Source organism: Mytilus edulis, chromosome 8 (assembly GCF_963676685.1).
Source record: "Mytilus edulis chromosome 8, xbMytEdul2.2, whole genome shotgun sequence".
Lineage (NCBI taxonomy): Eukaryota > Metazoa > Mollusca > Bivalvia > Mytilida > Mytilidae > Mytilus > Mytilus edulis.
In genome coordinates, this window is record NC_092351.1 from 48378076 (window position 1) to 48391191 (window position 13116).

The following is a 13116-nucleotide window of genomic DNA, read 5'->3' on the forward strand; positions in this document are numbered from 1 at the left end:
AATGTCTCAAATTGATTTAAACACTTAAAACTTTGTGTATATTATAATAAAATACCTGAAAATAATGTACAGAAAATGCAATGTTTATTAGTTATTTTCTATACCCTTACAGTTCCAGCAATTTAACTTTTAAGTTTATCTCATCCAGATTTTATGAAACTCAAACTCAATGCTATTAGGCAGAGATTGAATTTGGGCAGTCAGACATTTACTGTTCTATTTTAATTTTGTTTAATTGCAAAGCTTGAGTGGGAGCATTAATGTCCTCAGGCACATTATTTATATTTCAACAGTTGCTTGCCCTTCTTTTGCCTTGTAGAGGAGTTTTCAGATACAGCTATTCATATAATGACATTTACGAGTGGTCTATGTAAGTATTTGAACTACTGTATCACTAGCCTGTCAACACTGAGGTTGTGAATTTCGAATCCCATACAGGACAGGTGCACTCAACTCCAATCTTAATTGACTAGGATTGACAGTTTTCCTTCCAAAAGGTCACTGGTTCTTTCCTACACTTCAGCTTCCACAATAAATAAAAACGTATCACCCCCTAATAGCACAATTTCTTTTAACTGTACAGGTAATGACATCTGTTTACCAAAAAATATCAGTAAGAATTGAAATAGCATTATGTCGCCAAAATCATGTCACCATATTTCTGATACTTTTGGATAATGAATGCATTAAATGCTATTAAAGCTCTATGTGCTGACTTGATATCTATATAGTTTAAGGTTTACACGGGGGGGTCTCAACATGGGATTTTGGGTACAGGTGTGCAGCTGGGATTTTAAAAACACCCCCCATTCATATATTGAATAATTGTGAAATCCCTACCTATACATATATTTCACAGCGAAATCATAACCCATTCATATATTTTATGAAATTTATGACCCATTGATATATCACAATCGGTCAATTACTACCTATTGATATATTTCCGCGGTAAAATTGCACCCCATTGATATATTTGACGGATCAAAAAAGGGACCCATTCCAGCGGCACATATGTATATACCTTTATATAGGAAGAGACCCCCCCGTGAAGGTTTATCACTACCTGTAAAAGTTAGTGTAGTGAAATGATCATTATTTAGATCCTAACCAGTCAATGACATGAATTTTATTGATGATTTGTTATACAATGAAATTTAAGTTACAATTTGATGCTTATTTGCATTACCATACTTGATAAGAAAAAATTTTTTTAATTAAAAATTGTATAAATAAACTCGGCATAGATACCAGGATTGAAAGTTTATATTTGCACCAGATGCACCTTTTGTCTACATAAGACTCATCAGTGACACTCTAATCAAAAGGTGATTAAAGTACGAAGTTAAAGAGCATTGAATACGAAAAATTCCTAAAAGTTTTGCCAAATACAGCCAAGGTTATCTATAGAAGAAATGCAAGGTGTATGAATCTGTTATAAAAAAAGCTCAAATACAAATGTAGAATGTGTAACAAGGGAAGATAACTCCAACACAATTTTTGAATTTTCCTAGAAAAATACTATTCAATTTCACAAAATTACAAAATCCTGTCATTGCTCACATTCACTTTGATTTATGAAATATACCCAGATAATATCATAGAAAAGATATAGCATCATGGTACAATGATCTTACAAGGCCATGTGCAGAACAGCTTATATGAATGCTTGTATGCTAGAGCACTACCACTACATCATTACTCATGCAAAGTTGGCTCTACCCTTTCTTCTTTATTGAATATTTATAAATGGAGGTACTGCTGGAAGTATTATCTAAAAAATCTTTATGGAAAGCACCATTATGAAGAGGAGAAGACTATTTAAGTTGTGATAACTTGTGTTTAATCTAGGCCTTTTTGTAGTATGTTATAAGCAATGAAATATGTCTAAATGTTTAAATGAAAAACTTTGAAAAATGAAAGGTTAGACAACAAAGGATACTGTTAATTTAGAAATTAATGGGGGCATTTTGAATCATTGCATATTTTGGCCTTAATATTGATTCACTTATAGGGTCTTTGCATCGGAACTAAATTCGTTTATTTTAAAAAACAGTTGTTGGCATGACATGGGTTATGTTCTCATATATTTTATGATAGTATGATACTAAACCCCTAACGGGAGGGATTGTGCCTGATATTCATATGATGAAGACATACATTTGTAATCATTCAATCAGTTTAATTGAGGTCTGGAGCTGGCATGTCAGTTAACTGCTAGTAGTCTGTTGTTATTTATGTATTATTGTCATTTTATTTATTTTCTTTTGTTAAATTTTCTGACATCGGACTCGGACTTATCTTGAACTGAATTTTAATGTGCGTATTGTTATGCGTTTACTTTTCTACATTGTCTAGAGGTATATGGGGAGGGTTGAGATCTCATAAACATGTTTAATCCCGCCGCAATTTTGCGCCTGTCCCAAGTCAGGAGCCTCTGGCCTTTGTTAGTCTTGTATGATTTTTAATTTTAGTTTCTTGTGTATAATTCGGAGTTTAGTATGACGTCCATTATCACTGTACTAGTATACATATTTTTAAAGGGGCCAGCTGAAGGACGCCTACGGGTGCGGAAGTTTCTCGCTACATTGAAGACCCATTGGTGGCCTTCGCCTGTTTTCTGCTCTTGGTTGGGTTGTTTTCGCTTTGACACGTTCCCGATTTCCTTTCTCAATTTTATTTCAATTGAAAAGATTTCAAAAACTATATGAGGGAAAATTACTTTCGAAATTATGAATGCAATTTGTATAATGGCTAAACTGGATACTCTAGATTTTAGGCATAATAAATAAAAACATTTCAAAATTTTTGTTATCACTGTATACTCCTGGATGTTAACAAAAATAACAATCAATGACTATTGAGATTTTTCGAAAATGTATTTGGTGAGATTTAGCTTCTTGTGTATTTGAGTAAGCAAAAGTCGCAAGCTAGAAAAAAAGACAAATCATTAGACTAACATAGAAGGACAAACACTATTTGGTGTATAAAGAAAGATAACTCAGTTCTTTATTTGAGTATATGAAACAAGATATATTTATAATTTCATTATCATAATTTACTATAACCAAAAAAATAAACCTTTGATAATTGATTTAATTAATTGACTGATACATTATCTATATTAGTTTAACTTTTATGATAAAAATCATATTAATTGAAAATAAAACATTGTCTTAATTGCACACGAGCCGTTAATTCAAATGAATTAATTGCACTAGTTAACTTACCTCCCTTTATTTTAAATGATTTCTAAAATCAAAAAAATTGTTAAAAATATTGTAGAACCTGACTGTTTTGATTTATATTTCACATTTCAATACATTTCAGTGATACAAAACAAAGAAACATATTTCATACCTAAAGAATAAATATCGATGTATGCAAAGATAAAAACTGTTTATGCAAATATACTGTATAACGCGTATCATTCCTAGGAATAAAGTAACACTATTAATATGCACCAATATTAAATTTGAACAGGAGCTGCACAAATATGAATACAGGATTCAATAAACTAACCAATGATAACTTTATTAATGATATTTGTGCGATTTGTCTTGATCCAATATGTAAGAACTTAAAATTAGGTTCGATAAATGATACAAAGGTTATCACTAGGAATATATGTTGTGATCATGCACTGCACACCATATGTCTGACAAAAACACTTGCGTCGTGTCCATATTGCAGGGCACCATGGGTGAGTGTCGATGACATATGAGGATCTTTGGATCTGGTTGAATATCTAAGCTGCAAAGCAACTTAAATATTAATGCACACTCAAACAGCTCTAGTTTATAATTTGTACAGTTGCGTATTTTTTGTTTGTTTCTGTTCATGGGTATTCTTTAAACTCAGTGGCGCATTTACAAATATTTTTGGAGAGGCACAGTGGCGAATCTAGAACTTTTTATAAAAGGGGGTGGGGGCTGACTGACCTAAGGGGGAACCCGCTCCAGTCATGGTTCAGTGTCCCTATATATTAACCACGATTTTTCACACGAAGGGGGTCCTCGTGCCCCCTGGATCCGCCTATGGAAGGATGTGGTAAAATTTCCGATGGTTTTTTTTTTAACGATATCATGCATCGAGGTATGCGTATCATGAATCGGTGTCTAAGTTACGTTCTAATTTTTTTTTCGTATTGTTATATGAGGAAATAACTTGTGTCTCCCGTAATTTTGTCATTGTTTTTTTTTTTTTTTTTTTTTTTATTTTTAACGAAAACACCTCATAGTTTTGAAGAAAAAACACCCAGTATAACCAAACGGTTGTATCCATGGCCTTAAACATCTTTTACATAAAATGTCTAATACATTTTTGAGAAAATACAAAACAACCAGGGACATTACTTATTGCAGAGTATTAGAATTGCAATTTGGTTTCAATCTAAATCAGGCTTCATGCACTTAGTTCTTACATTTTCATTGTTTTTTAAAATCGCCTCAACCACGTACGGTATTAGTTTTCTCAGAGACATATATACATATGTATATATATGTCTCTGGTTTTCTGAATCGATTTACGCCTTATTTGAAAAAGAAAAAAAATGGAAGAGACAAGTTATTTTAGATCGCATCTTGCTGATAATTTTCACCATTTTTTTTATAGATCTATCATAGTTTTCTCATAGCAAAATTAATCGCGTAAATTTTTTCGTAAACGAGCAATATCTCTTATAAGAAACTGATACTTTCGACCATATACATGTTTTGGTAGATCTTGTCTTGATCATGATTTTTTTATAAAGTTTTTCTCTATCTCCATCAGTTTTAAAGGATGAGAGACCAAAAGGGAAACACAATTCACATTTAAAGGCAATAACCCCTGTAAGAAGTCTTATGACAGTTTCAAATGAAATGTTCAAAACGTAAGGCTCATCATTTTAAACATTTCTGCACCCGTCTGATTTTCAAAGTAATAGACACAACTTGTATTTTTCCCCTGTGATCTATTATTTAGTCACGTTGGTCATGTTGATTGGATAATTGTAGATATTTTGACTAGATACTCTAATGATTAATGTGGCCAATGTTTGGTTTCTTTTTGCCCTATAGATTCAGTGGAGAAAACGTTTGAAAAAGTTCAGGGAAGGTGATGGACACAAAGTTAAGATAAAAGCTCAAAAAAATGAGATCATATATATATATATAGGAAAAATATGACAGAATACAGAGACAAATTGAATAATGCAGGGATAACTTTATATGATAACACATACATGTGTACAAAATATTAACTGATAATTCGCGATCTTAATTTCCACGGCCTGTAAGAAATGTACTGATTAACATATAGATTTGAGCAGCAGACATGTTTTAAGGGACTAGGAAAAAACCATACGACTAAGATTTCATAAGTATACTGACTTGTTCCTGACTTAAGATCAATCTTAATCGTAAGTTTTTTTTTGTAAAACCGACTCCTGATATCGATCATCCGATAAAAACATAAATAACCGAATATGAATTTGCCGTATAGTTACAAATGTATATACAAAAACAATACACTTAAGAAATTTATATTTCAATTACCTTTAAATTTGAAACTTATTTATTGTCTATTCTCGACTGCATAAAACTGTAGTTTGGTTACAATGAAATTGATACATATATCTATTAAGATAATTAATATATACGACATAGGTAATAACGAATGATTTTGAATCTGCGAATCACTTGTACTCGGACTACTAAATCTAGAATTTCACCTTCGTTACTAAATGGAAAAATGACATATTACCAATTCCGTCAAACGCAAGTGTATAAAAAGTGTAAATTTCGTTTTCATTGTTCGCGTTCACACAAGGTGGTTTTTGGAATACTTTGGGTCTCATTGCAGACTCATGTAAAGATGAAATTTCACTTAAAGATGCCAATATTGCATTTTTACCAACTGGACACATATTTCGTACTTTCCCGTGCTTTTGACTATGATGGAAAATATAGGCCAATCCTGATTTGGATTTGGATCTTAGGTTGTGGTCAAATGTTTCCTCAAGCTTTTTGGTCCTCAAATGCACAAATCATAGTTTTTCGTCAATATATCCAAAATGTACCGACTTTTATACGTACAAAATGGACATTATAATATTTTTGATAAAGGTGTGTTTTAGACAATTTTTTGCCTTAAGTACGTTCAAGACAAACTCGAATTAGGGGTTTGGAAAAATATCGACAAAATAGATGTCAAGTTAGACAACTTTGAGTGGTTTTCTACTAAGATATACTTTAGTTGACCGTAGAATAGATGGTATCGTTCTAAAACATACCCAACTTTCTATAGGGTCAGGATAGTTTTAGACATATTTCTATTATATATCAATTTTTTCAGACCGTATGTCGACTTCTAGTTGATTTTTGGTTTTGTTGTATTTTTGACTTTCTACGTTATTAATGCATATCCTATATTCATAAAGAACTAAACATCTTGGAAGTTCACTAAAAGGATTCGATTTGAAAAGTGGTGAATGTTTCTAATAATAACTAATTTTTGTATTTATCTGAACATTGTCATTGAAAATGACATAGGCTACCAGTAGCTAACTGATCATTCTGTAATAAAAACACAGTGAACGGCATATAAACGTTATTATAATGAAATGAAATAAAACAACCGCTATTATTTTCATTTAGATTCTTCTTGTTCAAATTGCAAAACATTGATAGCTTCTAGAAGAGGCTTAGCCAGACCTTTTATTCACAGTTAAATAGTAGATACAGTCTAGGGTTAAAGTTTGTTACACATCAAATAATTTGTCAACCTTCAGAGAATTTTATGAGCTTTTTTATGATTTAGAGATAATGTTTGATGCAAAGTTTTGAAAATACATTTTCTGTATTTTTCTTATAAATGAACATTGATGAACTAAATAGTTGTTTTTATAATACTGTTAACATATACAGACAGTCTCAGTCTCTGTGAAGTAAAAAAAATGATATGGTATTTGTACACCTTGGATTGTTATGAAACTTGGACAGAAGCCAAGAAATAGCATCAAAGGAAAAACTTTGAATTATTTAAAAATCTGTATATTACTCATAAATGAACTTCCTTTTTAAGTCAACATTATACTCTTACACTTACAGAAGCAATGGTAGGTGAGACACAGGGTTCCGCAGAACCCTTTACGAACTATTGACATCTTTATATACCATTTACTCTATCAAATGACAAAATATTCATTTTTTTTCCATAGAATAACTGCCACGTCGGTCTTTCATTTGACCAAACCTGACACCCTTCGGTATGTTAAACGACAACATATGCGTTAAAATAGAATTCATAATCATATTACAGTAATCAAACAAATACACATAGATAAGTTATAAAATCAATTGACCAAATCATTATCTCTATCAGCGTAAATTTACTAACGTTTACTATATACATGTAAGTCATTTTAATTAAAAAACAAACAAAAAAACCCAATATTTCATAAACATTATTTCGAACATCCTGGCACTTTTAACATCCATGAGGTGAGATTATAGGGCTTTGCCTCAAACTCTAAAAGAAAATTCACATTTTTAAAGTTCATTTTAAAACATAATGGTAGAAGTTATCACAATCCATGTCTAATATGATCAGGAGATTTGCAAAATGGATTTCAAATTAAAGTTTGCTGTGATTCAACAAAAAATAAACCGATTTTTAAATTTATATGTTCATACAGGATAAAGCACGTTTTTTTAACCCCTTCAACTCCAATACTTAAAATAAAACCACAATCTTATAACCTGATTGGTCAATGTTCAGCTATGATGTAATCAGTAAATTATTTATTACACATGATCCGTTATTTCATATGGATTTATTGCATTAGTTACATCCCTTTGTTTTGATTATTCTCTGAAATTTTGAATTTTGTTAAAAGCATTGTAGAAACTGATTGTTTTGATTTGGGAATCAAATGTCAACAAATTTCAATGATACAAAACAAAGAAACACATGTTATACTTAAAGGATAAAACCCGATGAATGTAAAGATTAACACTGTTTATGCAAATATACTTAAAACAAGTAGCATTCTTCGAAAAAGGAACACTATAAACAAACCTCAATACCTTAAAATAATAGGAGCTGTACAAATATGAATACTGGATTCAATAAACTTACTCCCGATATGCTCGTTAACGATATATGTGATATTTGTCTTGATCCTATATTGGATTCGCGCTCGATAAATGATACAAAAGTTGTCACTAGAAATATATGCTGCAATCACGCACTTCATACCGCATGTCTTACAAGAAGACTTAAATCCTGCCCGTTCTGCAGGGCAACCTGAGTGAGTGTCGATGATATATAGCATAGTTTATAAATTGTGCAGTTGCGCATTTTTGTTTTGTTTCTGTTCGCGAGTAAAACTGGCGTGTACCTATCTTAAGCGAGGGGAATTGTAAAATTTATGAAGCACTTGCCCTACCCCAATAACAAATATGTTGTTTTCCTCGAAGATAAAGCCCGAAACAACATCATTTTCGTGTGTAAATCCAATTGCACACACTGCTTGATAAATGAATTAGGTTTTGACAATTCACTTGGAAACACAACATATTCCACACGACACTTAGTAAAGAGGAAATCGGCCTGGATAATCATAGTTCTGTTAAAATTTCAATCAAAGATGAAGAACTCAATCTTCCATCACTGCATTCGACACATAAACTACATAAACTTACTTACAAGCAATGTTTTAGATTGTACCTGACTGATCATTTTCATATTTTTAAGTATTTATCAATACATCATAGTTATATCAAGATATAAGGGCAAAATGCAAAAACAATGTAAATGGTTTCATTAACTGGCACTTACTCAAATAAGAATCAACTGATGATTCCGATCATATAACTTTTTGTAGATGTTGTCTTGATCATATTTTTGGTATAAAATACTTCTCTATCTACTTTATTTAAACGCGGACATAAAAGGACAACATCTTCTATCATTTTGAACATTTCTGCACGTGCATAATTTTCAAATTATTACTAGTAGATATTTTTTTTCAGGGGTAACTCAATGACACAGCAGATGGCATTGCAAGTATTAGACTTATGGTCCTATTGAATGATAAGGTACAGTCTACAAGCAGTAATATGCTACCTTATTTGATAAAACACTTTATAGATACCAATCAATGGTTGTATGTTAAAGTGGTGTTGCGGTATGCGGTATGGGCTTTGCTCATTGTTGAAGGCCGTACGGTGACCTATAGTTGTTTATTTCTGTGTCATTTGGTTTCATTTGCAATCATACCACATCTTCTTTTTTATATTGGGCCCTGGTTTTATTGTTACTTACATTATATAACTTTGATAATGATAATTGTTACGACATCTTTTTGTTTCATGGGAGTAGTTGCGACTTGTATATGTTGTAGATTTTTTGTTCTGTGCTGTACAGGTAATTTCCTACGTTATACATGTATGTCAAATCACTCCCACTTAGGATATAGTTATACACTTAACAACTATTTACAAATATATTCACAGTGTGATGATATGCTAAAATTTTATTGTTTTATATACAGATGAGGACTGTGGAAATTAAAAACAAGTGTTGATAAATTTATTATTTATTCGATATGTTCATGATGTTGTCTTTATTAAGGATTATGTACCCTTCTGTTGATTCAATGCTAAACGTATGGAAATTTTATAGAAAATCCACAGCCTTTATCCTTGTACTGTGATATTTGGCAATTTGATGACTGATAGATATAGGATAATAGCATGCAGTGCTAGCATCGATTTCCTTAAAACAAGTTTATTAATGTAGTTATTGGTTAAAACAAATAAAAATATGGACCAAATCAAGTACACCTTTTAAGGTGTGTTCGACTTTAGTGAATCAGCACGAGGTATTTTGGAATTTACAGGTTGGTTAGAACTTTTTGTAAAAAATAAACACTAGCCCATCATAGAAAAGCAAGTCAGTAATCTATGTTTCAAATTTTATAACAAAAATCTCTGTATTAAGGTTCATGTGGACCCTATGGCTAAAATGGCCGTATTTTCACCTCAAAATTTTCTCTGAGTACAGGCAAACCTGTGCATCTGGAAAAGTTTTAAGGCATAGCATGCCCTAGATAAATAGAATTCAAATGCATTGTATGATTTAGAAAATTTATAACTTAACTGGATTTTTCCGTACACTTTTTTTCGTCTCTGCAGAAGAGTAAATTTTGAGGTGAAAATACGGCCATTTTAGCCATAGGGTCCACATGAACCTTAAATAACCTAAATACCTCATGGAATTTTAAGGTCTTAAATTGTTTATCTATTATTCAGCTTAAGAAAAATGTTTGTCGTACATATCAAATGATTATGTGGTACAAATGACGTTAAGGTTCATGTGGACCCTATGGCTAAAATGGCCGTATTTTCACCTCAAAAGCACGAATTATAGTGGTGCAGGGGCGGATCCAGCCATTTTAAAAAGGGGGCGGGTTCCTAACCCAGGACAAAGGGGGGGGGGGGGTTTCCAATTACATGTCCCCATTCAAATGCATTGATCGTCCAAAAAAAAGTGGGGTTCCAACCCCCGGAACCCCCCCCTCTGGATCCGCGCCTGTGGTGGAATCTGTTTCTCTAATGATATTATATCCTTCCTTTTCAAACATTTCCAGAAAGCTGTGACGTCATCAGACATGGTCGCCTTTTTTCATGACGTCACAATAGGACATTTATATCAAATCAAGAAAATTAAATGTCATAATTTCATTTCGATCAATCATTTACTGAAAACAGATATTTCACTAGTGATAAGAAATATTTTTCTCACACCGCCCAGGAAATGTAAAAAATAGCATTTAACTTAGAGAAGGTATTTTTGTCCCAAGTAGCAAGCAATTTTAACTAAGAGAGGAATGCAACTGTAAATTTTACTTGTATCAGTGTCCTTTGCAGAATCAAGAAAACACAATGACTAAGTCTTTTTTTAAAAGTGCTCTCTACAAATTGACACTTCATAAAATTATACTCTTAACCAATGCCTACGATGGTAAGAGTTCGTATATGGGCGTTTTTCAATAAAACGTGAATTCTTGTCCCAGCCACTTTTAAAAAATGTGTTTGATCTTTGTAAGTAACTTTTTGTGGAGTCAGTACTTTGAATTAGATTTAACATTTTTAAGCAAAGAAACAGTCTATTTTAAGAGGGATTGATAATATATTGATTCCTGAATGGTCCAAAATAACCAAAATGGCATGTCCCTAGACCGCCTGTTCAACATTCATACTCTAAAATATTGTAAAAAAATGTAGAAATAAATGTTATTTTAACTGAATATACGTTCTTTAATAATTTAAAAGTATGTTTAGAGCCAACATATTTTAATAAACAGTTTTTGACAAAGGATTTTTAATTTTAGAACGTGTGTCCCTGGCAAAATGTCCACTACGAAACGAAGTCATTAAATTTTGCTAATAGACAGTTTTATAAAATCAATGTAATTTTGTTTGCAAGAGATATAAACATAAGGGTGTTACAAAAGAAGTGATACTTTTATAACGGCAGTTAAATTGTTGGTAAAAAAAAATTGAGCACATCAAATGGACCAGAGTAATGCTGTTGTTCGTGTGATTCTTTGTCGATTGTGTTCTCCAATTTATTTATATTGTAGTCCTGTGTTGTCATTTTGATGTTATATTTCACATGGCCATAAAAGTGCGAGGTTTGGCATGCCACAAAACCAGGTTCAACCCACCATTTTTTCCTTTAAAAATGCCCTGTACCAAGTCAGGAATATGGCCATTGTTATATTATAGTTCGTTTCTGTGTGTTTTACATTATAACGTTGTGTCGTTTGTTTTCTCTTATTTTTGAGTGTAAATTCATATTGCGATAAGACGTGTCACGGTACTTGTCTATCCCAAATTCATGTATTTGGTTTTGATGTTATATATATATGTTATATTTGTTATTCTCGTGGGATTTTGTCTATGTGTGTTACATTTTAGTGTTATGTCGTTGTTCTCCTCTTATATTTAATGCGTTTCCCTCGGTTTTAGTTTGTTACCCCGATTTTGTTTTTTGTCCATGGATTTATGAGTTTTGAACCGCGGTATACTACTGTTGCCTTTATTTGTTAATGTCCACTACGAAACGGGTCAAATCTCCTTCAGTATTTGGTTTTAAAATTATAAAAAAAAATATCAGTGTACAGCTTAATACGTGCTTTGATGAATACAATCAGTCTTGTTACTATTGCAATATAGGGATTGTGGGGAAAAAATAAAACATGTGAATATGTCCCCTACGAAACGGTCACATACGAAACAGGTATGGGAGAAAAACGTTTCGTAGTGGACACTACCACTACCATGCAGTCTTTTTTACTCTTTTTCAATTATATTCGTGAAAAATAGATAACAGGGTTAGTTTCATGTCATTTTCAGTAGGTTTTCATCAACATAGAATAGGGTTGATGTCAACTACGATTTTTTTTTGTCACTACGTAACGCATCAAAGTGTCTACTACGTAACATGAGTTGTACCTTCATGTGTGAAGTACTGTCTAATCTTTATCGATAAAAAATGGTTCTCCAATTCAGAAAAAAATTAGATCTTTCTAGAATACAAAGTAAACATACTGGAATGTCTATAGGAGACATTTAAAATTGCAATCAAATGTGTGTTTAGAAGCAGTTTCGTAGTGGACAAATATCCCCTACGAAACAGTACATAAATTATGAAAATATTTTTTAAAGAGTACTTAAGATTGCACTTTTTGTTTACAAACAGGTCTATAATAGAGGTATTCAAAATAACTCTAGAAATAAAATTCTAGACAAGTTGATTTTCCATTTTTTTAGGTCGGAAACTCTCGCTTTTATTGAAAAACGCCCATGTGCGTTGCTTACTGTAATTCTTCTGGCATAACTTGTGGAGTAATGTCAATGAGTTGATAAGTTAATTTCTATATAAACTATTCAGAATTATATGCAAGCCGGCATGAAGAGGATTAGTTATTTAGTTATATAAACTATAATTATATAGAAATTAACTCAAAGTAGCTTTTGAAATGAAGTTACCCACTGGCCACCACACATAGAAATTTAGTTGCCAACTCAAAATTTCAGTGGCCAGAAAATAATTTCAGGTTGC